This window comes from Cyprinus carpio, chromosome A10, assembly GCF_018340385.1.
Source record: "Cyprinus carpio isolate SPL01 chromosome A10, ASM1834038v1, whole genome shotgun sequence".
NCBI classification, from domain to species: domain Eukaryota; kingdom Metazoa; phylum Chordata; class Actinopteri; order Cypriniformes; family Cyprinidae; genus Cyprinus; species Cyprinus carpio.
Window position 1 is genome coordinate 6,261,069 of NC_056581.1, and position 26,494 is coordinate 6,287,562.

The 26,494-nt window shown below is 38.6% G+C and overlaps 2 pseudogenes; both read left to right on the top strand.

The window, feature by feature from the left end:
- Positions 1-26,494, top strand: part of LOC109097188 — a 153,735-nt pseudogene that overhangs the window by 109,556 nt on the left and 17,685 nt on the right.
- LOC122146511 lies at positions 20,680-26,285 on the top strand (annotated as a pseudogene).

A 26,494-nucleotide genomic window follows, 5' to 3' on the forward strand; every position in this document is an offset into this window, starting at 1 on the left:
GTGGGTGTGTGTGCGTGTGTGTGTGTGAGAGAGAGAGAGAGAGAGAGGGTCACACAGTAGAGTCATCATCACTAACCATCGGTGGCTTGTGTTCTGCAAACACATATGAGCTTCATCACATGTGTCATGCGACTCTGTTCCCCTTTCCCAGGCTTGAACTGATGGTAACTAAAGACATTATTAACTGTCTTTTACATTTATTTTGAAAGATGAAGCTTGCGATTAAGGGGCATTACATTTCCGATGTTTCTTGCCGTGTTCGGCCAATCACAATGCACTGGATCAGTTGGCCAATCAGAGCATACTTCGCTTGTCAGAAGAAGGTACTTTGTAGAAAACAATGCGTTTGAGAGAGGGGGCATAGAATAATGTACAGTATTTGTGAAAAAGAATGGGTTTTTTTTTTTCACATTAAAGCATATCAACATATTCTGTTACACCAAATACACAAAATAATGATCTTTAAAAAAGCATCATATGATCCCTTTAAAATATATTATATGCATAAACATACAGATAACTTTTTAGATAAGAACTTCAGTTTCAGTTCAAAATGTATGTTTAAAAGTTAATAAACAATAAAATATAGTTATAAATAATAAAATATAAATAATAAATACAAAGTAATTTTACAGAGAAGGTTACAAAACCCTTGTGAGCAGCTAAATGCAGAAATTACAAAATAAATATAAATTATTTATTTTTATTTTTATTTTGGTATTTATTTTTTTTTTTTCACGTAGTATGGGTTGCAAAACTCAGAAAAAACTTTTTTTTTAATTTTATGCAAATTTGTTTTCCAAAAAATAAAATAATTGTTATTAAAGGGATACTCCACTCAAAAAATGACAGTCCCAAAACCCTGAACAGTTTGAAAACCCCCTGTAATATAACATAGATAGACAAACTCATGACATGCAAATATTTCCTTTAAAAAGTTAAACATTTTATAGCAAACAAGGTCTACATGGCAAATAATGAAGGCATTTTGGTGAATAGTGTGTAATTTTCATTTCCGGCTAGAGGAAAAATAGCCATGTGCTCCAGAAAAATAGAAAGGCAGTATAGACCAACCTGAGACTTTTAAAAATAACAGTCAGTTTAAAGAGATTTTTGCATTATTTTTCAGCAATTAACCAGTATCTACTTTGCACTATATGTCCGCAGAACTCCCTAAAAGTGTTAATAACATAGAGTCTTGTGATTGATCATCTAGATGCTCATGAAAGCACTCCTGAACATATGTATAGGCCTGAGTATAGAGGTCTTAAACTGATTTGTTCGCTAGCTGCTACTATTGTTGTGCTGATTACAGCGAGAACAAATTTAGAAATGAATAAATGTATCGAAAACAGAAAGATTCCAGCCATACGTTTCTCTTTTCAACAGGACTGGGATGAATATTCAAGGCTTGGCTCAGAGGTCAGAGTATGAATGCTGTTCTACATGCAAAGCTTCATTGATCCAATGATCTCAGTGATCTAGTATTCAGTATGATGCTCTTTCCCGATTCAATGTAAATTGTATTGGTGAAAGTAAATGTTCTGTTTTTGAGTTGTGTAACTATTAGTAAATGTTTCACACTGTGATGAGGCGATGTAGACATTACATTCTAGATAGGAACCCTGGTACTTCATATTTTAGGTGCCAGAGTATATAGATCTGTGAAGGTGGCCTCATTTTAGTAAGTGAATGTAAGTAGAAACCATATATGAAAACCTCCTCAGCTAGCCACTCCACACAAATTTAGTTGTACCATGTCCCCTTGTAAATATCCTTTTTTGAAGTGCTTGAGGTGCTTTTTTCATTAAATGACAATTTAAAAACCATCTATCCATAAGCTCTTGCACAATCCTTTTGCATAATATGGTAATGATCAGAAATCTGTAGTGAATCCTGTGGGTGTAAAATAAACCATTCACAGCCGCTGCCTTCTGGCGGTTTCATCATTGTGTCAATAGTGTGTGCTCAATGTTTCAGCGATCTTCTTCTCATAAGACATTCCCACTATAAACTGAAATGATTAATATCTAATAAGTGTTTTCTAATCATAAAGGTATGAGTTGCAAATTGAGACATTTTTAATGTGCTCTTTCAGTAACAATCTGGTACAGCACTTATTGGAAACATGTAGTTATGGGTAATGAAGTCACCCCACAAAATAAGTGAACAAATTAAAATCAATGACAGAAAGTCACAATATATCAAACACCTTACAAAGTCTGGATATAAATAATTGTTTTAGAATATTTTTTTCATTTATTATTTTAATATTACAAAATTCTCTTTTATAATAATATTTTATTTATAATCCAGTATACATATAAATAAATATAAGATACATTAATTTAGACATGTATAATAAATACACTTCTCTACGCCTCTCTCTCTCTCTCTCCCTCGGTCTCTCTCTCCTCTCTCCTATATCTTATATATCATATATATTAAACATTGGTCTGTTACCATGTGGATAAAATAACGATGTTTTGCCACAACTACTGGAATTAACTTACGTAGCACACACAATTATATAGTTATATTATTTTTGTAGCAGATGCATGCGAAACAGATGACTTGAAAATGCGACAATAAAAAAAGAAAATATAAAATATGTCCAAAGTAATTTATCCATTACATAATGTTTCACTGTCTGGACAGTAAATAGATAGTCGGTCTCCTCTGTTTTTTCTACAAGGCGGAAAATTCATTGATTCATGATTCTTGTACTGTATATGTAAAACCTAGCTGCTGCGGTATTGGATGTGAGCAATTCATTATCGTAAACAATAGAATGTGGCTTTTTTTCTTTTTTTACCCATTGGGATACAATAACAAATGAAGCCAGCCCATAAAGTTTTTTTTTTTTTCAGCAATACTTATAAATTATAAATGATCCAAGTGCAACAAACAGTAGTATCTTGTGACTGAATGTTCACTGCGCATGGCTATAATGTATTTCCCCATTGGACTTCCATTCACCTGTGAGTGCACTGGGGGACAAAATCACTACGTAACACAGCCGTTTATGCTGGTTTATTAGACATTATTTTTGGACTTGCTGCTGCTGTGAATGTGAGCAGCCCATCTGTATATGGAAATATCAATGGCCTGTCGGGGTCCTCTGCAGTGTTTCATCAAAGTGGGCTCTCAAACAAAGAGAGTTCAGGATCTCGTGTGAAAGACAAGCCTCTTGGGGTGTCTCCTGATGACAAACGTGCTGTTCCATGGTCGTTAAAGAAAAGAGAGCTGCTACGGTAATGTTAATCACAGAACAAGGCTCACAGGAAAATAGTCTCTGGTTTGCTGAATGCTGTCAGGGACACCCTCTGAATAACCCCCAGAATCGGGTATCTATAAACAGTGTTTATCCAAGTGTTAGCAAGGCAAGGAAATTGTCAAGATGCAGGGCATCATTTTCCCCTGTCACCCATTATCTGGCTGACCAGGCATTGTCAAATGCTGAGAAATCAATTAGTTGTGGAGCATCTTGAAGCAGATTCCACCGGCTCCTGGGATGATTGCCCTACTAATAGAGGAGACAAGGAGTAGTAAGTATAGTACTGAAGATGGCCACCCACGATTCCTTCCATGCCTCGAGAATATCTCGTTTTGTGGTCCACCAGAGATCCTGGAGCCTGGATGACGGTGTGGGGACTGGGTTGGAATAGTAATCCAGCGACGCAACCAACTTAACTACATTTTATTTAAAAAGAAAATTTGACCGTGGCAACCATCCATCTGGAAGCTTTGTGGTCACACATCTCCAAAAAATTTTAATCTCAAATAAAATATTATTTTCTTATATGGGAAAGCTACATAATAAGCAGATGACATATGTTCAGTCCACTCTTTATAAGTAAAAATGTGTTTTTTTTTTTAGGGTCAGATACTCTCAAAAACAGTTTGTGTGATCATAGCAACATAAAAATGTACCAAAATGAAACAAAAATATTAAAAATCCAATAATCCCAGCATGTTTGAATATATAATATAAATGAATCCAGTTTAGGATTAAAGTAATTTGATCTTTCTCTCGCTCTTTTTTCTTTTTGATGTTCTTTGAAGCATTTATTAGGTACAAATATGTGGATTTCATGTAAAAACAAGAGACAGCAGCTGAACAAAGAAAACACTCATGCAATCTTTATAAACCAATTATTCTGATGCATCTACTGGTTTGAAAAGCAGTTTTGTTCCAATCTATTCTTGTGCTCTTACTGAACTGACTTCCATATTGATTCAAAGCAAAGCAAATAGTTAAAAAATGCAACAAAGCAATACCAACTTCATTTTAAATACTTAATTAATTTGACTGACATAGGTTGGAAGGATGGTCGTGTCTGCCAAAAATTTCTTGGGGGGTAAATGTAAAGGACTTGGGGCATGGTTTGGGAAAAAAGAAAAGAGGATGGCATGTTTATGAAATTTCTACCTAGTGAATCTATTTTTCAAATTGTATTCTCCTGTAAGTCAATTATGTTATCACAGGCTCTGTGAACCATGGTGGCGCTCGCCTCCTTCGCTTTTTTCTGCGAGCTTGCGAATGTTTTTTGGCAGATTAATCTACAAGTTGAAAAGGACAAGATAATGTGCTTTTTTAACAAAATGTGTTCTCCTATTATTGGGGCCGCCTTCGTGCCCACTCGCGGGGCCCACACTCCAATAAATACCAAACCATTTTGTGTTGTCATAATAGACATATATTTCAACATCCACAATGGAAAAAAAGAAAAAAAGACATACGATTCTTGGAATGTTCGCACATTGGCAGTTCGTGATATGAGCGGATTAAGGATGCTAGAGCTGCCGTGGCATTAGTTGTGATTGTGCTGAGTCACCGCTCGACACCACGGCGGTTTGCAACGGAAGACCTACTGATAATTTAAGCAATGGAATACATTTTTGCAGGGGGTTTATCCAGTTTAAGCAGTGCACCAAAGTAGGAAACAAACAGGCAGTAAAACAAAGGCAATGTAAGGATGGATAAATGGCAAAACAAAGTCAATGCTAACAGCATATCTTAAATCATCAGGGTTAGCTGTGTGTTATAGCAAGATGTTTATTTTATTAACTAAACCACTGATAAATGTAGGGGGACCAGTTTCTTAAATATTAGCAAGACTTTAAATTAACAGAAAGACTTGTAATGAGAGTTTCTTAAATATCTGAATCATTTTAATGCATACACTGGTTAATGTTTAAGAAACAGCTCCACCCCAAAATGAAAAATCTCTATACCGAGGGTCTGTGCGCACGCGCGGTGGCAGGACTGGCCGAGTGTGTTCTGATTTATAAAAAGCATATGGCTGTTGCGTCTTTTGAGGGGGACATAGAGAGACACAGTGAATGATGGACCCGCAATGGTGCGTTATAATAAGTGGTAAAAAAACTTTGAGCTCAGACAAAGAAACCAATTGTCACCCATTGGTCTTGAAAAACCAATACCAAGAGCTTTTGCTATGCTGATGATTAGCCAATTTACAATGGCTCTCAATATCTCTCCCAGAGTGTCATAAATAATTTAAGATTATGAGACGCACAAACATTACATCTACACGCTGCGTTCATGAAAATTCTCTGCATTAATGTTTTTTTTTTTTTGTTTTTTTTTTTTTTTTTTTTTTGTTTTGTTTTTTTGTTTTGTTTTTTAGAAAAAATTAAATAAATGCATTCCTTTGGGAATATCTTCAATAAGCATGTGTGACATTTTTAAATATAATATAGGAATCTCTCATAAACTGAAAAATTTCTGTCTGCTCCATTTGAGTGGTTTCAGAACTTTTGACATGGGTTGGCCTGAGTTGTCTTTCTGCTGAATGGCCTTTTTAATAGGAGTCTTCTCTCTGGAGGGGAATCTGCTGTTTAACTCTCATCACAAGCTAAAAGTTTGTTTGTTTTCTTGTCAAATTGGCACTCTAAATAATCTTTATTTACGCTCTTGGAAAAATTAATTTATTGATTTCATTTTACTGATACACAAAACATATGGTGATGACACATAGCAGCCACGATCCACATCCAAAAACCACCTCAATAAAACAAAATCACTATTTCTGGTTATTTTTAGTGAATATATGGATGTCATAGCATTATACACTGCACTATACACTTTCTAAAAACATAGATTCAAGCAAAGATTATCCTAAAAGACTTGCAAACATGTACATGCTACAAGCTCACACACAAATTATCACGGGCGGTCGAAGGGTAACTAAAACTTGGCAAGCAGAAACGAAAAGGAAGGAGATATTTACAGTACTCAACAACAGCTTGCTGAAAAAAGCAGGGAGGACATTTTAATTGCATTGCTCTGTCGCTGTCTTGTATGTATTGATCAACCAAACATAACAACCCACTACACCACACTGTGAGCACAATAACTTGGATGCTAAATCAAATAATAGAGAGAAGAGATAGTAAGGATGGAAAAACAAACCCAAAGATAGCAAAGAGACAGCACTGTACATGGCCTAATAGTCACCTTGTCAAAGGCTTAATCACTATGCTGTCTTCCAGCAGGCTGTTCCTGGAGTGAGCTGTACTCTTATGGGTCTGTTTTTCGATTAAAAGGTCAATTTTTATGCATTAATATGGAAAGGAGGACGAGGCTGGCATGTGACCTTCAAAGGACACGACGTCAGAGCCATTTACATCAAAAGAAAACCTCTGACCTCTAAACAAACATGGAAACCCATATTAACAGTTGTTTTCCTGTTGGTGTCAGGCACATGATTTTCACCATTTGGTTTGTCTTTATGTGCTTTTGGATAAGAGGAGAGCTTGCTGTTTTGGACATTCTAAATGAAACTGGCCTGATTTCTGTTCTCTGTGGAAGTTGGGAGCAGTCGATTACATTTTTTTTTTTGTCTTTTTTTTTGTCAAACAGTTTGGAAATGGTCTGGCCAATTACATTTCTGCCAAGATAAAAAAAAGTAAATAGGTCAGCATGAGGTGTCTGGTGTAGAATTATGCAAATGTCTCGCGAGAACCAAGGTTTTGTTTACAGGGAACACAAAGGGAAGCAAAGTTATCCCTTTGTTTAGCTTGGCTTCACCTATCCAAATCCTCTGACCTATTTTACACTTTTGCAAATGGTGTTTTACTTCTAACCCTCCACTGCATTTCTGTATTTCTCACTCCTCATCACATCTTAAACCGGAGCTTACACTGGAGCTTGGGCTATGCCTACGTCCTACTGGAATGCCACTCTCTCATGAACACATGTACGACAGTTAGCTAGAGATTAATGTTTATTTTAAATATGGATATTTTTCCTACAAAAATGCATCGATTTGCTTCAGGAGGCATTATTATTATATGTACAGTCCTAAGCACACATCTCAGAATGCTGACTGTTTCTATAGCAACCGGTTTGGACTTCTAATGTCAGCTGCAGTGATGTGATGAACTTACTGATTATTGATTGGCTCTTTTACTCAGTAGGCAGGGCTTCCTTTGATAGAGCAGCCATATTGAGCATTGCAATTTTCCCTATTCAAAACTATACGAGTGACACGTCTTGGGTATTCTATAGTCTAATTTGTTGAGGGTGAGTAAATAATGGGCGGTGTAATTTTCATTTTTGGGGGAACTATCCCTTCAAGAAAAAAAGAGGACCATCATTAAACCTAATTACATCTGTTATATTTAAACCTATATATACAGTGTTCAATGTGTTCACTTTACATATAGGTAACACTTTTACATATAAGGTTTCATCTGTTAACTAGATTTTGCTGATGGATATCTAACATATGAAAATAGCTTAGATGCAGTCCTTGATCAACAGCTGTGTTTAATTCATGATAAAGCATGGGCTATTATCACTTCACCCAGCGGTTCTGTAATTCACTTGTGTGTGACACCCTTAGCAACATAATAAAATAAATGCATCAAAAAACTATTCATGTATATTATGTGGGACTGTAAAAAAATAAATTAAACTGTTCCCATTATTTAAGTACTGAAACAGTTTGCACATTACAAAATTTAAACAAATTTAATAAAAAAAAAAAAAATTAATCAATACAAAAAACAGAAGTATGTTATATCTGATAAATTCTTGTCAATGTGATGAATTAAAAACAATAACACTATTGGCCTGTTTTTTGTTTGATGCCAACAACATGAAAATATATAGAGCTTGTCCTTGAGTTTGCGCTTATTAAAAAAAGCAACAGCAAAGCTTAGGCATGAAGCTGGAGGGGAGGAACTGAAAAAAAAGCTCATTATGCTGAGATTGTGTGCACACAAAAGATACCGAGAAACACACCACGGTCTGCACTCTCCGCTATTACAGTAATACCCCAGGGACCGGGCCGCAGTGAATCTACCTGTTGTCTACACATGTGGACTTCAGAGCCGTCCATCTGTCTCTAATGTCACAGCAGGTGCACAGAGTAACAGCACTAGGACTTAACCCTTTATCTTGACAAAAGGCACTGAATTATAGATATGGATGTCTAAGCATGCGGGCAGTGTAATAATAAATACATTAACTCTAAGGAGCCACTCTTCACGTGGTCTCTGAACAGTACAGCACGCACGCGTCCCCCAAAATTTTACTCGGGTTTACCTCCTTAAGGCATGTTCTGGTCTTACTGTACATGATTCACATGATTCTCAAGTACAGAGTATGTGGTGTCAAATAAAAAATGAAATGTGTTGTTTTTTAATCTTTTATATAGAAAAATCTGTCCTCCCATCTGACCATCTTCATCTGTATAGAGGAACATCCACTATTTACGATTCAGTTTATTTTGATGGATGTAAAAAGAGTCCCAGCCACTACCTTTTTTTTTCTTTTCTTGATGGATTATTCTTTTGCATATATAATATTTTTGCAGCATATTATTGAATGATATAAAATAATTTGTGAACAAATGATGGAGAATCACTACTTTCCAAGTTAGTTAAAGTAGTCCAACTGCTGATCACATAGCCACTGTTGTACTTTAAGCTACTAAACAATATTTACACTGAAGCTAGTTACAGAGGCAGTGTGTGGTTTTTAGATGCATATTATATTAGCCTACACTATATTATGCACACTAGAGATGTGTCAGGATTGGAACCTGTTGGTCATGTGTGTCAGTTCCTGGTTTTCCTGTATTGGGTCTGTTTCATGTCCTTGTTCAGTTTGATTATTAATTGATTCCATACACCTGTGTTTCCCCTATTATCCTGAGTTTAAAAGCCCCGGTCATTCAGTTCAGTTTTGTTTGGGTCCTACAAGTCAAGTACGTTGGTCTTCCTCCTGTTCTCCTTGTTGGATGTTTACCCATGTGTTTGGATTTTAATAAAGCCTATTTTTGCTTATCCTTGGCTCCGTGTTCCTTCCGGCACAGGTAGTATTGTGACAGAAGACCCGACCTAAAACAGTGTAAATTGCGTGTCTACCTTCTGATTTGTTTTCCGGTTTTCCCCCTCAGTCCTTTATCTTTCCGATTGTGTTCATGGATCCCCTCCCTCCGTCCCCCAAATTCCTCCTCCTCCTGCTGGAGCTGGAAGGACGATCTCTCGAGGACCATACCAGACAATTCCTGTTATTAGCTCACGTCACCAGCTACCCCATTAGACATGCTCTGCTCTTTCTATGATGCGAGCGCGCTGAACGCCGAGTGCAGGAGTGTCGGTCGTCTGAAGCTGGTCCTTGGAGAGAATTCGCTGCCTTTGTGGAGTGGACTGTGGCGAGAAACGGGTCCCTTTTTACCATCTGCCCCATGTGGAGGATCTCGCCGGATCCATTACGCGACCAAGAGCCCAGCCCACCATCTACCCATGGTATGGCGCATAAGCCCGAGCCCCACCGATGATGGAGAGCCAGAGCCCAACCCATCAGACGAGGTGGCGAGAGCCGGCTACAGGGCCCACCGCAAGGGAGAGAGCCACAGACGGCTGTGTGAGCGTGGAGTGCTCCCTGCATCGCAGCTGAGGGTGAGCTGAATATGGAATGCACACATAGGGCCAAAATGAGGAGGAGGCTCTTCATAGACTGGGAATCTGAACTGGAGGTTGACTGCCCCTCTCCCTTCTCTCCGTTGTCTCCGCTGGTCCTGTCCAGCCCTCCTTCGTTTCCTCATCCAGCCCTGAGGGGGCTTCCGATCCTCCAGTGCCCGTGCTCCTAGAAAGTGTCCTCCAGTGCCCGCTCCTTTAGAATGTGCCCTGGAGTGGCCGCTCCTCAATGCCCGCCCTCCCACCCGCTTCTGCGTCCCTCCTCCAGCATCGCCATGGTTGAGTCTCCCTCACCTCCGACTCTGAGGCCCGGACTCCACCTCGGCCCAAATAGTCCCAGTGGCTGCGCATAGTCGCTCCGTCCCACCAGCTCCGTTGGGGCTCCTTCCTCCCGCCAGCTCCACCTTGGTCCTCAGTTCGCTCTGGCTGCCGTCGCGTTTCTATGGATCTCCCTCCTCGCGGTTTTTTTTAGCCAGAAGACCTCAGCTCCACACCAGATCCTCGGCATCCCCCTGGCTCGTTGGCTCTCCATCTCCGCCTCGGGCTCTTCCACTATGCTCTGCCACAATTGGTCGGCCCCCCTTTCCTCCATGTTAAAGTACTGACACATAAATCGTTTTACCAAGTTTTATATTTATAACCAACCATCAACAAAAATAAAATTACTTTTTGTGTTTGCATAAACACTAAAACAATAACATTGCCAATGATGTCTGGATTTTAAATGACAACATGACTGAACAACAGTTTATCTAATCACATGCATGAAATGTTCAAAAAAATAAAGCTTTAAAAAAGGTTTTAAAGGAGCATTGTGTATGTTTCTGAAATTTCTAACCGTTACTGACACCAGTGGCCGTTAGAGGAACTACAAGCCAGTCTCATGCTCGTTCTCATTGCGCACGCTCTCTCTTTTTTGCCAACACTAGATACGTTTTCTTTTTTTTTTTTTTACTTACGAGGAGTGTCCGTGGTGTCTGAATTTGTGCTGGCGGAGGCTGTTCGCTTCTTTCCATCCACAGAGTCATCTGAAAAACACTATTTGCCGCTGCTTTAATACTATAATGGCTGGCGTTGCCGTACGGTTGGTAAGCCCAAGTAGACGAGAACGCGCATGACGTCACATTTTGTGTGAATTTTCGCGCCACACTTCCGGGCCCGACTCCTCCACACACATTTGAGCCTACAGGCTGATAGAGGCAACCGTGGTGGACAGTCGAGGTGTCATTCTTTTTTTTTACATCATGGTTGGCTCATACATCTACAAATGAAAAACTCTATTTTAAAAGATTTTTTTTAAAGTAAAAAACCTCCACATAGCTCCTTTTAAATAAAGAAAGGGTTAAGGCAAACTATTTTATCTGCTCATATAACTAATTCTAGATACCTTATCCAAATTGTTTAAAAAGTATAGAATCCAACATAAGCTTGTTTTTTCATCAAACTGGTCAAAATTTACAGCAGTGGCATGCAAATTAGGTGGAGGTTTAGGACTATTTCAAGGGTGCTGACCGATGCCTGGGAGAGAGTGGGACCGGGAACGTATTTTTTACCCAAGGGGGACCCCTCCTTTCACTGTGAATCACAGAGGGGGCACAGAATCCATAGTGGCGCCCCTTGGAGTACCCCCTGGAGCAAAGATGATGAAACAAAATGCCATATCTAATCTTTTCTGAAAGACAGTTCGATACGGCGTCAGAATTTGGTCCACGATCAACATCTCTTAGCACTCATTCATCATATTATCATTTCCTCCTTAGCACTTTTTTAACAACCCTCCAGTCTTTACGCTTCCCCATCGTTTGTTTTCACACACGAAAAACGAAAACTACTCTGTGTGCGTGGTGCGCAAGGACAGCATGCTTACTTAAAACTTTGCTTTATGCTGGACACGTATTAATTAGTTTAATTTAATCCTGAAAGTGTGTGTCAACTGCGCTGTCAGGTAATAGAACCGACCGTTTTTAATGATGATTTTAAAATACTAAACTGTATAAAAAGGGCTTTGCCCTTGCTGTGTAATGTTCCTAAACCTTTTATCATACTTTATTGTAAAAACTGAAATCCCGATAGGTAGTCTTGACATTGTTATAATACAGTAAGTTAATTGGGATTATGAACATTTGATTAGTCAATTGTAAATTCCGATACAGTAGGTGTGAAGTACTGCGAAGGTATCAGAAAGTACCTGTTTAGTGGCCGTAAATAGTTTAAGGTCTATTAAAATTGTTGGAAGGGTTCATAAATCTATAATTAACAACAGTATTTGAAAAGTGAAATGTGAGGTTGACCAGTTCCTGCCGAACGTCTGTGGACAAATCCTCATACGACATCGGACATACTGGTGTGTGGAACTCCTCGCTTCATTTACCGCCTATGCAAGTGTGCCACACACACAGTTGCCAGCTGTGTAGGATAGGTGAAACACTCTCCGTGTGAACCACCACCCTCCGGGTACGCAGTGGGTCAGGCTCACTACTATCCAGCTGCATCCGTGCGGAGCAACTAGGGTTCCGTCCGGCTCTGCCTCACGTGTGTATATGATCTTGTCTCCCTGGGTGTATTGCGGGTGGCATAGTATGTAGTGCTGTTCACTGTGTCCACGTCTCCTTCCCACCTACTCGTACCCAACGATACCCCCGGCCTAGTCAGGCCGACGTTGTGGACACAATTCGAACCTCTGCGAACCCTTCGGTAAAGCGCTGTATTTAAACTCATACGAAGTCCAAATCTCTAACCATTATCTCTAACCATTGGATTAAGTTTAATTGTATTGCAATGATGTGCAAAGTTTTTTCCATTCTTTTTTTTTTATTTATATAAATATCACGTTTAGTCACCTGTCCCCAATTTACCTTAACATGATAAATTGGCTGGAACATGTAGCTCATTCAGCTAAAGTGGGACAATTCCCTATAAATAAAAAATGTAATTACGTTGCTTAATGTGAGAAATTGTTTTGTTTTACATAAAATGCCACCAAAACCGAGTGCGGCAGAAGCAGGGAAAGAAAAAACATAATAATGGAAATTTGAGAAGATTAGGTTTGTTGTCATAAAAGGTGCCTGTAAACACATGCCTGTGCTCTCACCCTCTTCTTTACGCACATATAAACCACACAAATATGAAAGGCATTTGATACACACCATACACTTAAAGCACCCAGATGTATACAAAACACCTTAAAAGTCCAGCAAACATCGTAAATAAAAATTGGGCAGATTTTATACTACTCAGATTGTACTTCTCGTGGAGGGTTTTAATTCATGTAAATGTTAAGGGTTTATGAGTTCACCATCAATCTCATAATCTGTTAGGTAATGTCTATTATAAAGTATTTTTAAATTTTGAATTTTTGTCTCTAGCCAAAAACATTATTTATACAAGTCCGTTGTATGTGAAATGGTTATTATCTACAGTAGCACAACTAATAAAAATGGGGGTTCCCAATTTACCCTGAAAACAGTATGAAAGAAGTAAAATGGGTAGGAACACGTATACATAGGCCTAAGTGCAATAGTAGAGAGGCTCTCTGGGGAAAATTCAAAGTTGTAATAGTCAGGTACGCTCTCTGGTCTCTTGTCACGTTAGTTGCTTAATTTAACAAAAAACAGGTCCATCACAAGTCTAACGGTAGGAAAGAGCATAGCACCCCTCTTTCATGCAGATTATAAAAGAAATAACTTATCTTTCAGTTGATCAATAAGATGGTTGATACAAGATTTATATAATATTATTATATATATTAATATATATATATAATATATATATATACTATATATAGTATGTATGTATGTATATGTTCTATGTATTATATAAATAGATATATAGATCCTATATCGATATATACGCGCACAGCACATACACCTACATTTATACTTACTATATTAATACTTAGATAATAGTATTAATACACAATTTACCAAAACAAGTGTCCCCCTATTTTGCTGACTTCACCCTAAATCTTTCTGCCAATATACGTATGGAATCCCAGACATTAGGATTGTAATATATTGAAAAATATTAGGGTCAAAACTAGTATATTATAATTATATATATATAAATTTTACAGAAAAATGTCAAGTATTTTTATATTAATAGTCTAATAGTCCATACATTATTGGTACCATACACACACACTGGATCTCTCTTGCTATTTCGTAGTGATTATGAAGGTGTCATTTACATTCATCCACAGTCTTGGTCGTGTAGGGGTCGTTCTGGCATTCTGCTAGTGTTTACCGCCGCAGGTTTGCCCTCTCGGGTCACCTTTATTATGACTGTAGAGGACCTGAGGGCGGGAGCGCGCAATCATCACGGTCTGTGTGATATTTCTCAGGGACGGAGCAGCACTTAGACTCTCTACTGCGGCGGCGAGCACGGCTTCCCTCTCACGCAAAGCCCTCAAGACTCAGTGCTGTTGTGTTTTTTCTTTATTTTTTCTATGCTTACACTCTGTTCGATAAGATCCGCCGTGATTTAAACATTCATTGTTCCAAACTATGCGGACCCAGAACAACTTTTGCCCTCATCTTCACGTCAGTGCTGGCTGCCGTAGCGAGAATTAATTGTGTTGAACGACGGAATGACCAATCATGTTAATTGCCTGTTGGATTTATACTGGGTTGTCGTGCTGTTGGGCACTTAATCAGGAGACGCAGCACGTTCTAAGTGTTTTGCGACCATGGAGTCGGATCGATAATGATTTTAGTTGGGCTGTAATAACTGCTCGGACTAAAGGTAAAAGTCTTCGCTGGAGTGGATCCTGAGAGACTGAGATGTCTGTGCAGTAACCGCAAGGATTAAACACGAGTGGAATCAAAAGCGCGCGGCCTGATGGGGGTGAGTAGTTGGAATCCTGGATAGTTGATCATCGACATTGCACGAGCAGTATAAACTAATAATATAACTAATAAAAAATAATACTAACATAAAAACTAGAGATTAAGTCTATTCTATATATATATATATATATATACAAAATATATATATCTCTATAAAATATAATATTCTATCATTAGAATATATATATTCTATATGTGATACAGCATAGTGGTCTCCAGCTACATCAATGTGTCTGGAATTTTAATACTAAACTCTCTTTGTGTGCACATATTTTGTTTATAGCATACTGTTTTCAGGTTGTGTGTTTGTTGTGATTTATTTTGTCCCAGTTTAGCTTCACAGCCATGATTCAGTTGATTAGGACCCCTAAATATAATTAAACTGCACTACAGTTAATCTCCGTGGTAGTATGAACAGTTCGTAGCCTAAGGTTTAATAAAGATGACAGAACCTAACTCAATTTGACTTAAAAAAATCTTGGTTAACAGTTCACTTACTGAGCCATTCATTCATTCATTCATTCATTCCATTCATTCATTATTCATTCCAATTCCCTCAGCTAGAGCCTAAAAGATTATGTAATGAAGCCAAAAGACTCAATGCCTGGTAAGCTCACCAACTATCCTAAAGAGAATATGAAATGTCCTAAATGTGATTGATAGTTTCAGTGGAGCATCCAGTCAGTGAGGAAGATTTTAGTCCGTTCATTAGCTCTTTTTTTTTTTTCTGGACCATTTTTTTTGTTGTCCTCAAAATATAAAACAGAGAAAACCTTACTTCTGGAGAGATTTTTTCTGTCTGATTCTTATAAAAACAGCAAGTTAGATATTTCATTAATGTATTCTTTACAAAACGATTTAATGTATATGATAAGTGTATTAACCTGGCAAAAAAACACTGTTTAAACAGTGCAGTCAAGTGGGGAGGGTACTGGGGCGAGTTGTCACAAGTTCAGTGATGATGTCCAAGGGTAACCAGTTTATCATGAAGGCAAAGTTTCTGAATAGGTTGTATACCTTTAAGTCTGAGCTACAAAAAAATAAAATAAAAAAATAAAAAATAAATAAATAAAGAAAGGACAATGTCCAAAATTGTTACCCAGAAACAAAGACGGAAATCAAAAAAAAACACGTTTAACCAGTCAGTGTGTAGATGTACCGGACCTTGTTTAAAACATGACCCATGAATAATAGGCTACCGACATTTTGTTAAATGAAAAACAACTCTGGCCCTGACTTGACTTTTCTGAAAATTAAACTTGTTCTGCAGCCTTCTTGTATAGCTGAATTCTCTGTTTTATTATATAGTGACCATGTCTGAAATTGTCAGCCCTTTTTTTTTATTCTGTTCAAATAATTGTTTACATCCTGAAGTTAAGAACTTCTTTGAATGCCAACGTGACCCTGCGTTCCGCTCTCACTGTTTAGGCATTGATATGACTAATATTATATAATATATACTTATATTAATGGTGAAATAATGGTTTTGTAAGTACTTTTACAGTGAGGGTAGTGACAATTACATGGTATACTTCATGTTTTAAACCCCCCCATGCCTTTTGGACTTCCTCTTTATTTTGCTATTATCAGAATTTGTTTGCGTGCTGATTGTCTAAATTTGTATCTAACGCTAGTACTGAATTCCAGGAATCCCTACAAACATACTAAATCAAGCTAACATGATTTTCACATTTATTCTGGATGTAGCGAAGAGTAGAGATGGGTCCCATTGGCTAATCATAATTAAAATTCATAAAATCAAGATTAAAAATCCTTCTTCGAGCAATGTCCGCGTGCCAGCACTGCCAATGACTTCCGTTACCGTCGACATGAGTCAACATTGAGGGGAGTTTGTGCTGGCTCTGGGTTGATGTTCTCCGCTCTTCACCTGTGAGAAAGTGGCAATATAAGTAATCCCTGACCCTTTATGATGTCATACAGGGCACCATCCTCGAAAAAAAAAAACAATCGCACGCTTCTATGAACCCCTTGACGGAGTGGATTTGTTCACAGAAATAACTTTGTGTCATACCCCGTTCCAAGGTTTTTATTTTTTTTGTTGCGCAGTTTGCCGTGAGACGTTTTGGTCAGGATTTAGCATGAGAATCCAACTCTGTAGTAGTGTAAATAAGTACAGTTCACATTTACAGTATATGCTGTCTTACTGCAGCACCCCTATTAATGCAGTGGAGGGTTATTACGATGATTTTGCAATCCCCAAATAGTGCCATAAAATAGTTGCATTTTGTAAGCATAACATCACACGATTGTTCTGCGCTTCCTAAATCTTGACTGAGGCACAGTCGATACAGCACTCTACTCACATAAGTCACAGGTAATAGTGCATTTGAATAATGTGCCTCAACGTACTGCAGAGGGGTCAGATCACTCTTACAAGGATCCTACACAGCTTGGTTTTGACCTGGTGTTAAATGATGTGTGTGAGCTGTGGTTGTTCCTTACGGGATAGAAATCTCCTTATTAAATACTGGATGGCTCCTACTTCTGATGACGTAATCTCTTCTTTAACCACCCTAATTTTCTATGATCTTGAAACTCATTGTCATTGAAATAACCACCCTATGAGCTCTCATCCAATTATACAAAAATGGAGTCCTCTGTGCAAGGATGTTTGGAATGTGGAAGGTTCGACAAATACTTTGGGTGACCGAACCACCTATACCTTTCAGTTCAGCTCCCATGAACTGAAACGGATACCCGCTATTTCGCACGGGTGGCTCTGATGTTGGAGTCAGTGAGCCCGTGGTGGAACCAGGATACACCTTCTTAGCCAATCAAAAAAAAAACTGGCTTCTAGAAACTGGCCCCGAAAGACCTGCTCGCTCTCAAAACAAGGGATGTCTAGTAGGAGGAGCTTACACTACAGACCACAGTTTGCGAAGTGGCCATTGATTGGCAAGCCCCTCAGATAGTAGGTTCATAAAATTCTACGTTTGTTTGTGTGTGTTAAGGATGAGAGAATGTTGACCTTAATGGGGTATTCCTGTATAAGATAGTGTGCTCCAAAACAATGACCAAATATTTGCATTTTAGAACGAAATAAGCATGTTTAAAAACCCTGTTCACAGTCTTCGTCTCACTGTCAAGGCCCAATACCGACACTCCCTATATGCAGATGTGTACGCCAGTTTTGCGCATGGGGCACCCAACTCCCCAAGCGGCGGCAGGGCACCATCCAGTTTGATCAAAAAAAAAAAAACGTTGCATTCACCCAACCATGCTCGCACTCTATGTTTGTGGCTGAAATGTTCAGACGTACTGGAGGGACATCTGCCTGGTTAACAGAGATCAGCTATATCCGGCGCAGCAGGAAAAGAAAAACGGAAGACAGAGAAAGAACGTAAAAAAAAAAAAAAGTAAAGCTGGTCTTGAATGGTCTCTTCTGGATGTTTGATATTCGCAAATCTAAAGTTACCCGGGATATCGAAGCATTTGAGGAGGGAGGAGAATTTGACTTCCAGTCATACAAAACAAAAACTAGGGTTGGTGTGATATATCTAATGATATGGACCATGCGCGATCTCAAGTCAGTAACTGTATTGGTTCCCTGATTACAGCTAAATCGCCCATCACCTGTCTTTCACAATGGAAGTGGCAATTTTAATAGACAGAGCCGTAGATCCACCTGAAACAGCCGACGCAATATTGCGTTCATTATTGCAGATGAAGGCCTCTTCGATAATGAAGACGAGATATTGCGTAGCTTGTCATGAACTTACAGGTCTGTTTATGTGTAAATGCTTTCCCATTTGAAGCAGGTGATGGCCCAATTTAGCTGCTAATCAGGGAACCAGATTAACTGACTAGAATTAAACACTTGCGCTGATCATATCGTTAGATATACTGTATCGCACAGCCCTAAAAACAACTGTAATTGTTCATCTAGGTGTCAACTATAATGCACACTTTTTACATTTTGATATTTATTAAAATAAACTGTAAATCATATGTAAATGATGCTACTTTTTCACAACCAAATGGGCTCAAATGCAAATTTGAAGAATTATTTGAGGAGAAAGACTTAGTCATAAAAACAACTGCAATGTGTTCATTTAGGTGTCAAATACAATGCACACCTTATACATTTTTATTATGTATTAAAATAAATTGTAAATCATTTAGGTAAAAACGAAGCCCGTGTATCACTTTCAGGCACAATCTTGTGAATTAATTTTTATTTTATTTTTTTTGGCTGTTGACGTTAAACGAATTTTAATGTCGGAAATAATTTCACCACCACCAACGCATCTAATATTCTCTCGACTTTCCGGTTCCCTTACAAAAATTTGTCATGGTTTAACAAAAATAAACACCAAAAATCAGCGTCTTGTAGCCATGTAACTGCAAATAACCTTGGTTTTGTACTTCAAATTAATAATTTACAAGAGTATTATTATACTGTTAATATTTTTGTTGTTGTTGTTGTTGTTATAAAAACTGAAAAAACTTAAAATGCATTATATAACAAACAATGACGTATAATGATTTTGGTTAATAACACTGTTAACACTACATAATTGTTAGGCTAAGACTAAATAAAACAAGTGATGTACATTAACATGTTGTACCTTCAAAAAGGGAGCCAAAGGCAATGTAATTGCTGCTGTTACACTTAAGGACGATCAAATTCATGTTAAGGCTATTGGTACATATTTGATTCACATCTTCACTTAATCCTTTCATTTTTGGCCAGCTTTTTGCTATAGATGACCCAGCCCCTAGAATTTCGCTCAACAAAAACATGTGGACATCCCAAACACATTACAAAAATTAAACAATGGTTTTTCTCATAGTAAAAACTTCTTAAATTTCTCTGGTGCATGATTTCTGAATGCTTGAGACTATAAACAAAATTAGAGTTATAACATAAGTTATAGCCATAGGTAAATGTCAGAGCTACACTTGTAATTTGTAAAGAATACAATTTATCACTTATTTACTTTTATAATTATTTACTTTTTAGTAAAAATGTGTATTAAAGGTTAGTCACCCCTTTAGTAGTTTTTTTTTTTTTTTTTTTTTCATCATATTTGAGGAAGGGGGGGGCACAACAATACAATCCTGCTTAGGTCACCCATTTGGTAGCAGAGCGGCCCTGCTTCACGCCAATATCTGGATCAATGGTTTTATTGACATCAACCTGCACTCAGTTTCTCAAATCAAAATTTCTGTGCTATCAAAACGCTTCTCTCTAGAAGTCTGAAGTGTCCCACCTCCTACACTATAAATACAGGCTGAAACTGTGTGGCTGAAAATAGGTCACTTGTTTCACCCCAAATAGTATTTTCTGTACTGGCTGAATGGCCACGTAGTGCACTATATAAGGGGGATAGAGAACGTTTTCCGACAGTGTCAAAAAAGAAGTCTGGTTTCGCATTGTCCACACACAAGTCTACTCCGGTCCAGAGACGCAATAACACAGAGCGGATCATATGTAGGAGTCACGGTCAGGACCACAAAAAAACGTATATTGGCTCCATTTGAATTCTACACAGAATGCCATATTTTATTGCGATTTGGATCAGATTAGGAGGAGAAACAGTTAGACAGCTAGTCGAAGAGAATAACACCGGTGCCCTGCACCAACATAAATGACAAAAAAATTTCAAATCTACACATCTTCAGCATCTTTATAATCACTGTTTGCTTCAGTAACAGTTCAATAATGAATTAAAGAGGCTGTAATCGATTGGACTACTGTGGCTGTCATAAGTGGGTTTCAACTGAGGCTTTAACAAGGAGATAACAAAGCGATTCTGGTCACCTTGTTGATAAGGTGGGTTCTGTTCCTTGCCCGTGGAAAAAATTGAAGCCAGTTCACTGCATGAGTACCATTTCGTGGGCGCGAGCACACGGCTCCATGCGACGACCACCAGCCCAGTGGAAAAGGCAGTGTGAGTGTGTGTGTCAAATAAAGAGGAAGTCATAACAAATAGGCGGGAAGCACTGGGTCCCACAGGGACCAGGATCGAAAAAAACTACTGTATTAGACAAAAAATGGCAGCTTAACATTAGCACGTGTGATATTCTGACCCGACTCTTAGCTGTGATGAGGAAGTTCAGTAGATGGAGCTGGTAATTTGAAACCTTACTGTTGTCTTAATTCATTAATATAATGAAAACATCTTTGTCAATATTACTGGACTTTGTATGTGTTTTGTATTTTTACTATAATTGGGACTAATTCAAGAGTCCGTTGTAGTGCTCCAGAGGGGAATCCTGTAGAGAGACAAACAACTGAGAAGGGCTTCACAAAATGCAAGCAGCTTTGAGTCCATTTTTTGCGTCATACTTGTGATACAGTGCAAGGGAACCTTTGTAGAGAAAATTACCATTATTTTTCATTCCGAAGAATAGACACATTTGCATTTCCGGTGGCCATGGTGGTCCTCAGGTAGTCATTAACTGTTGAAATTCACAACTCAATTTGTTTCTCCACAAAGTGATTTGAGTTTTGAGAGATACAGTAGCGACGTTTTATAGCAAGTGCAGTTCGCTCGCATTAACATTTTACCCCATCGTCTGTCATCACGGATGTGTCCTTTAAAATAGTAGTTGAACTTTACAATTGATATGGAGCAGCAGCGGGGAGTCGGTATCCATCTTATTTAATTTTTTTGTCAGTCCTACTGAAACTTTAAAAACGTTTGTATTTTTCGCATTCTACTAAAAACTTCACGTTTGTTTTCAGGGTTAGCCTTAGCTTCACTGTAGCATTTTATAAATATCATGCTTGTCACGTGCCAAGGAATACTACCAGTTGATTTGGCTGTATGTGCCCTAACACTCGTCCTTCCATTTGAATAGCGGCCTGCCACAGTTGCACATGGTTTAAAGGAGCGCTTTAAATGAACTAACTTTGGAGACATGGTGCATGGCCCTTCAAATTTTTAGTTCACTGAGTGAAAATTGTGTCTGGACAATTTTTATCTGCAGTATGAACTCCAGGTCGCAGACTTTTGCCAGCATGGGCTGCGCATATAGATCTTAAGCTTTTGACACGAAATGACATTTTGCAGTCAAACCCACCCGTGCCGTTGCATTTTGTAATATTCTCTTCGGCAGAGGTGCGGTCAGGAGCATTCAGAGCCATTCAGGTTTTTGGTTTAAGAGGATTTATTGTAAATATTTAAAGCTTTGTTGCCATTGATTGTGGCACTAGCTTGGTAGATAAGGATCCCGCGTGAGAGAGAGTTACTGCTGTCAGCTGGCGGTAGCTGTCGGTTTGTTGGTTTATTGAGATTGCACGGGGAATATGATTTTGATATCAAATTGCGGCAAAATGTAAAATGTGGAACCAGAACATTTTTGTCATTTGCAACCTTAAGCTGTCTACTAAAAGGCTGTAGTTATGGAAAAAAAAAAAAAAAAAAAAACAGGAAAAACTAATATTGTGAAGATATTCAATTGTATTAGAACTGTGTTCCTTTTGAATATAGTAAATGAAATAATTTCTCTATGGCAGAAGCTGAATTTTCAGCAACCGATTACGCCAATCTTCAAGGGCCACACAATCCTTCAAAAGTTTCTAATAATGGATCACAAAATTTATTCTAAGGATCTGTATTATGGGATTGTAATACGGTTTTATAATATAAAGATTATCGCCGTAATAGTAGTAAGATATTTTTTATAATTGTTTGGCAAAGAAAATTCTTTATTAGTATTTTTTATAAAATACTGATTCTTTTATACCTTCACTAAAGCTGTTTAGGTAACAACCCCAGTGTGGGGTGGATCAATATCTAAGGTGTATGTTCTCCTTCTCTTCTCGTTCCCTTTTTTCTTTTTAGTTGAGCATAGTTATTTCATGTTTGCTCTGTGTTTTGAAGCCTCTTCATTGATAGACGAGTGTGGACCAATTTTACGAAGTATGTTTGCTTAGATGGGATGAGTGTCAACGAGAAATAAAAAGACATAGTCCTTGGCAATATTTGTGTGCAGTACTACACCGCTTACCTTTTTTTTTTTTTGTATGTGTTTGTATTTGTCTTTTTTGTTTTTTATTACTTAGAACATGTTACATCTGTCAAAAATATTATCGCAGCCTGGTAAAACTCACATCTTCACAGTGTGAGTAATTTATGATATTTTGGGCCATGGCACTGGTAAGATTCAGTAGAAATATGCTCTGTTGTCATAACCAGATGGGGTATTAGGCCAAGACGAGCCGAAGAGATAACAGGGTCCACGCTATTGAGCCAAACAAAAAATGATGACCAAAAAAAAAAAAAACCTTTCCCATAGAACTCTCCAGGCTGGGTAATTTCAAGACTACATTTTGTATTGTTGTGGCTACGATGTATAGCGGACCAGCTCAGTATGTGTTTTTAGGGATTCATTGTGAGGGTTAATCTTCTTCTGATTGCGTTGTATATTTCCTGTTTCATGTAGCTCTTAAGACTTACATGGACACCTTAGGAAGCATGACACTTCACAAATGTGTGTCCATGTGGAGAGGGAAATAATACATGTATGGTCTACCAGTGAAAGCATACGAATTGATAATAGTCAAACATAGTCATTTTGAAAAACACAGAGAGATGGCCGGGGGGTCGTTTTTTTTTTTCTCCCCAAAAAGTCTCAGTGGACTCGGTAATAGCTGTGTGATGATTTTCATTGCCCAATTTTTGCTTGGAAATCTACACTGAGCCAGTGGCCTGCCAACCACAAATGATGTGCAGTTATGAGATTGATTGCTTGGAACTCTGAATTGTTTTTGTCATCGCTGTGGAGAGGAAAAAGAGAACTTAAATAAGACCGTCACTGTTTTAAGTTATAATGAGAGGTGATTCTCTCTTTTTTTTTTTTTTGTCTTTTCCAGTCCTGTTCTGAAATTGTTCTTAACAGCCTCAGTGGGGATTATAGTTTTTTGTATCACTGATGACTCCGTAATTTTGCTGTGTATGCTTGGAATGGCCTCCGTCCTTCTTTTTTACAATAGACAATGAGGTTCATGGTTACACGCCACTGCAGATCTTCAGCTGATTGCTTATACATTAAAAAACTATGATCATTTTTTCCTCTTTGTTCTGCATATTGCTGTTTTATTTTTCCTGGCAAAGAAGAAAACTCCTGTTGCACTTAAAAGTAGGAGAATGAAAAAGATGTGTAATGAAATCACGGTCCATTTTGCATCATATTTTTCTGGATAGATAGAATATGAAACACCGTTCACATTAGCAGAGGTAATAGCTGCCGAGTAATTGATGTTTTTGAAGTAATGATTCAGCTCTAAATTGACTAATCAATTTCCATAGAACAGTTTTAAAAAAAAAAAAAAAAAAAGTTACAAAAAAACCATTGGTTTTACAGATATAGCTGGACATTAGTCACATTCTTAAAGTTATTTAGTGCATAGGTGGATGATTACTAAGCCTTAAAAATGGTTCCTAGTAAATCAATCCAAATGACTCTCGTGAGACTCTTTATGTAATTCTAGTGTAATTCAAAAGAGAGTGCCAAAGGGCTAAATAACAGATTTATAGCTTGGATTTGCTTTGAGGCTGTGGAGCTGTTTCGTACTTCTAAACCTGGGTGTTTACGTTTACTGAATAATATGTCCCGCCCAACACGATGACCTGCACAGCTGGATGATTGTAACAACATCTGGGCCATGGTGTCATATTTGTGAATTCTTGGTTAGAATATGAGATCATTATGAGATCTACATGATCACATATAGAATATGAATATACCAGATCTCTCATGTTCTGAGACAGTAAGCACCACCAATTAGAGTAATCACACTGTGGGCTTAATCTCAACAGGGAGTGGAAAAAAAAACAAGGTTTTATTTTCATTAATTGATCAATTATCTCTCAGTTTGGAGCAGAACAAACAAACTGCAAAATTGCAGTTTATGCAGTCAGACCAATCCCAAAAGTCACCTAAAAAATAACAAAAGTGCGTCACAAGACTGTCCATTAAAGAAATCACAGTTTTTCGTGTAACTTCCACACTACTTAACATTTCTATGAATGACAGTGGTCTTTCCAGTTCTGGGTGATATTTCACTATGAAAATTGTTGTGTTCAATTGAAATGCCTTATTAAATTCATCAAGATTGCAGATGAATCATACATGTGCAATAAACAGCTGTACCTCCCTGAAGAATGGTGTGGATGGTAGTCAGCATCTCTGTATTGATGAGTCTTGGACATTACGCGCTGATCATATCTCTCGCTTTGCCACCATAAAACTGGTCGTCTTGGTTGAACATGTAAGACTGAGTGTTGTGACTTTTTCCCTCTGCAGGTTCGGTTATTTGTGACAAGAGATTAGCAGCTGGGCCTCCTCCTCCTTCAAGCCTCTTCCCTCCTAGCTGGTCAGTTGCTGGGGCACGAAATGGAATGTGGGCCCCTATAGCTGTCGTTGCGAGGGGAAAAAAGATTGTCCATTGTGAGTCAGCTGAGAGTCCAGGACGTCCCTGAAAAAATATTTCAGTGTTAGTTGTCAAGGTCTTGTCCCTAAACTGCTCTAACAATGACCGCACACAATGCTTCCCTTACCGAGTTTGCCCATATCTTAACCAGTTTTACTGTGGGCTGTTACCTGGACCACAATCAAACTCATGTTCTGTGGATATCCCGTGCTGTTTCAAGGGGTCGGCGATTTGAAGGTTTTTATCTTGAGCTTTCCATAGGATTTCACAGCCTCCATAATTGTCACTTTTCCAACGGAAGTAACTAACCTACGCCAGTCTCGATCTCCTCCTACACCAAGTTTGCAGGCAACTGCAGCCAGGCCAGTTTTTTGGTCTTCGAAAACTGCTAGAATCTGCACTTCGCTCCAATGGGCTGATGACAAGACCTGTCCGGGCGTTTCTAGAGTGCAGAAGCTTGGAGTTTCTAGACTTGGGTTATAATCGGCTTCGATGTGCCTGACTCGTACAGCATTCCTGGGCTGTGTCTCGACTAATGGAACTCGCCAGCCTGGAGGCAAAGCAGTGTTTTCACGGATCAATTTCTTCTCATCTTTTTCCTTTCTCTGCCTTTGCTAACCTTCGTGGCCCTGTATCTACAATGGAACCGTAATTCGAGCTATCAACCAAGGCCTTATCCGTGGAACTGGTATACCTGCAAAACGCTTTGATATCTCTGGCAATGCTGAATACAAGTTCTAGATCCTGTAGTATTTCAAATGCATTCCCAATCGTTCAGGTCCTCAACTTAGAGTCTAAACAAACTGACCAATGTGTTTCTCAGGAGGTTTGGGGGGTGGCTGCCTGGATCTCCCTAACAGCCATTAGCCTTGCAGGCAACATGCTGGGACTTCGGGTGGACCACACCGCGACCAGTTGTGCCTCACGCGGACTCACGTCAGAGTGCGTGGACTCCCGTTCGGCACGCTCAAGTAATCTTCAGAACTACGGGCACTAAGGACACTAGTATACATACTGCAGCAGGTCCTAAGCACCTTCAAGGGGAGAAGGTCATGGAAGGCCTTCAAAGAACAAGTCATTGACTGTGATCGATTTACTGAGTCAATGGACTGCCGCACGCGCCTGCCGGCACTACCTGATCAGCCTTTGTATCTGCATGACGAGCCTTTGATCCAAATTTTGATCTTTACCCCTGAAACAACTGAACCAACAATGGCTCCTACAACAACCGCCTCCACCCCCCCTGCCTTCACTCACCTGCCTCTGATGGCGCCCTTTCAGCCTCAAAATC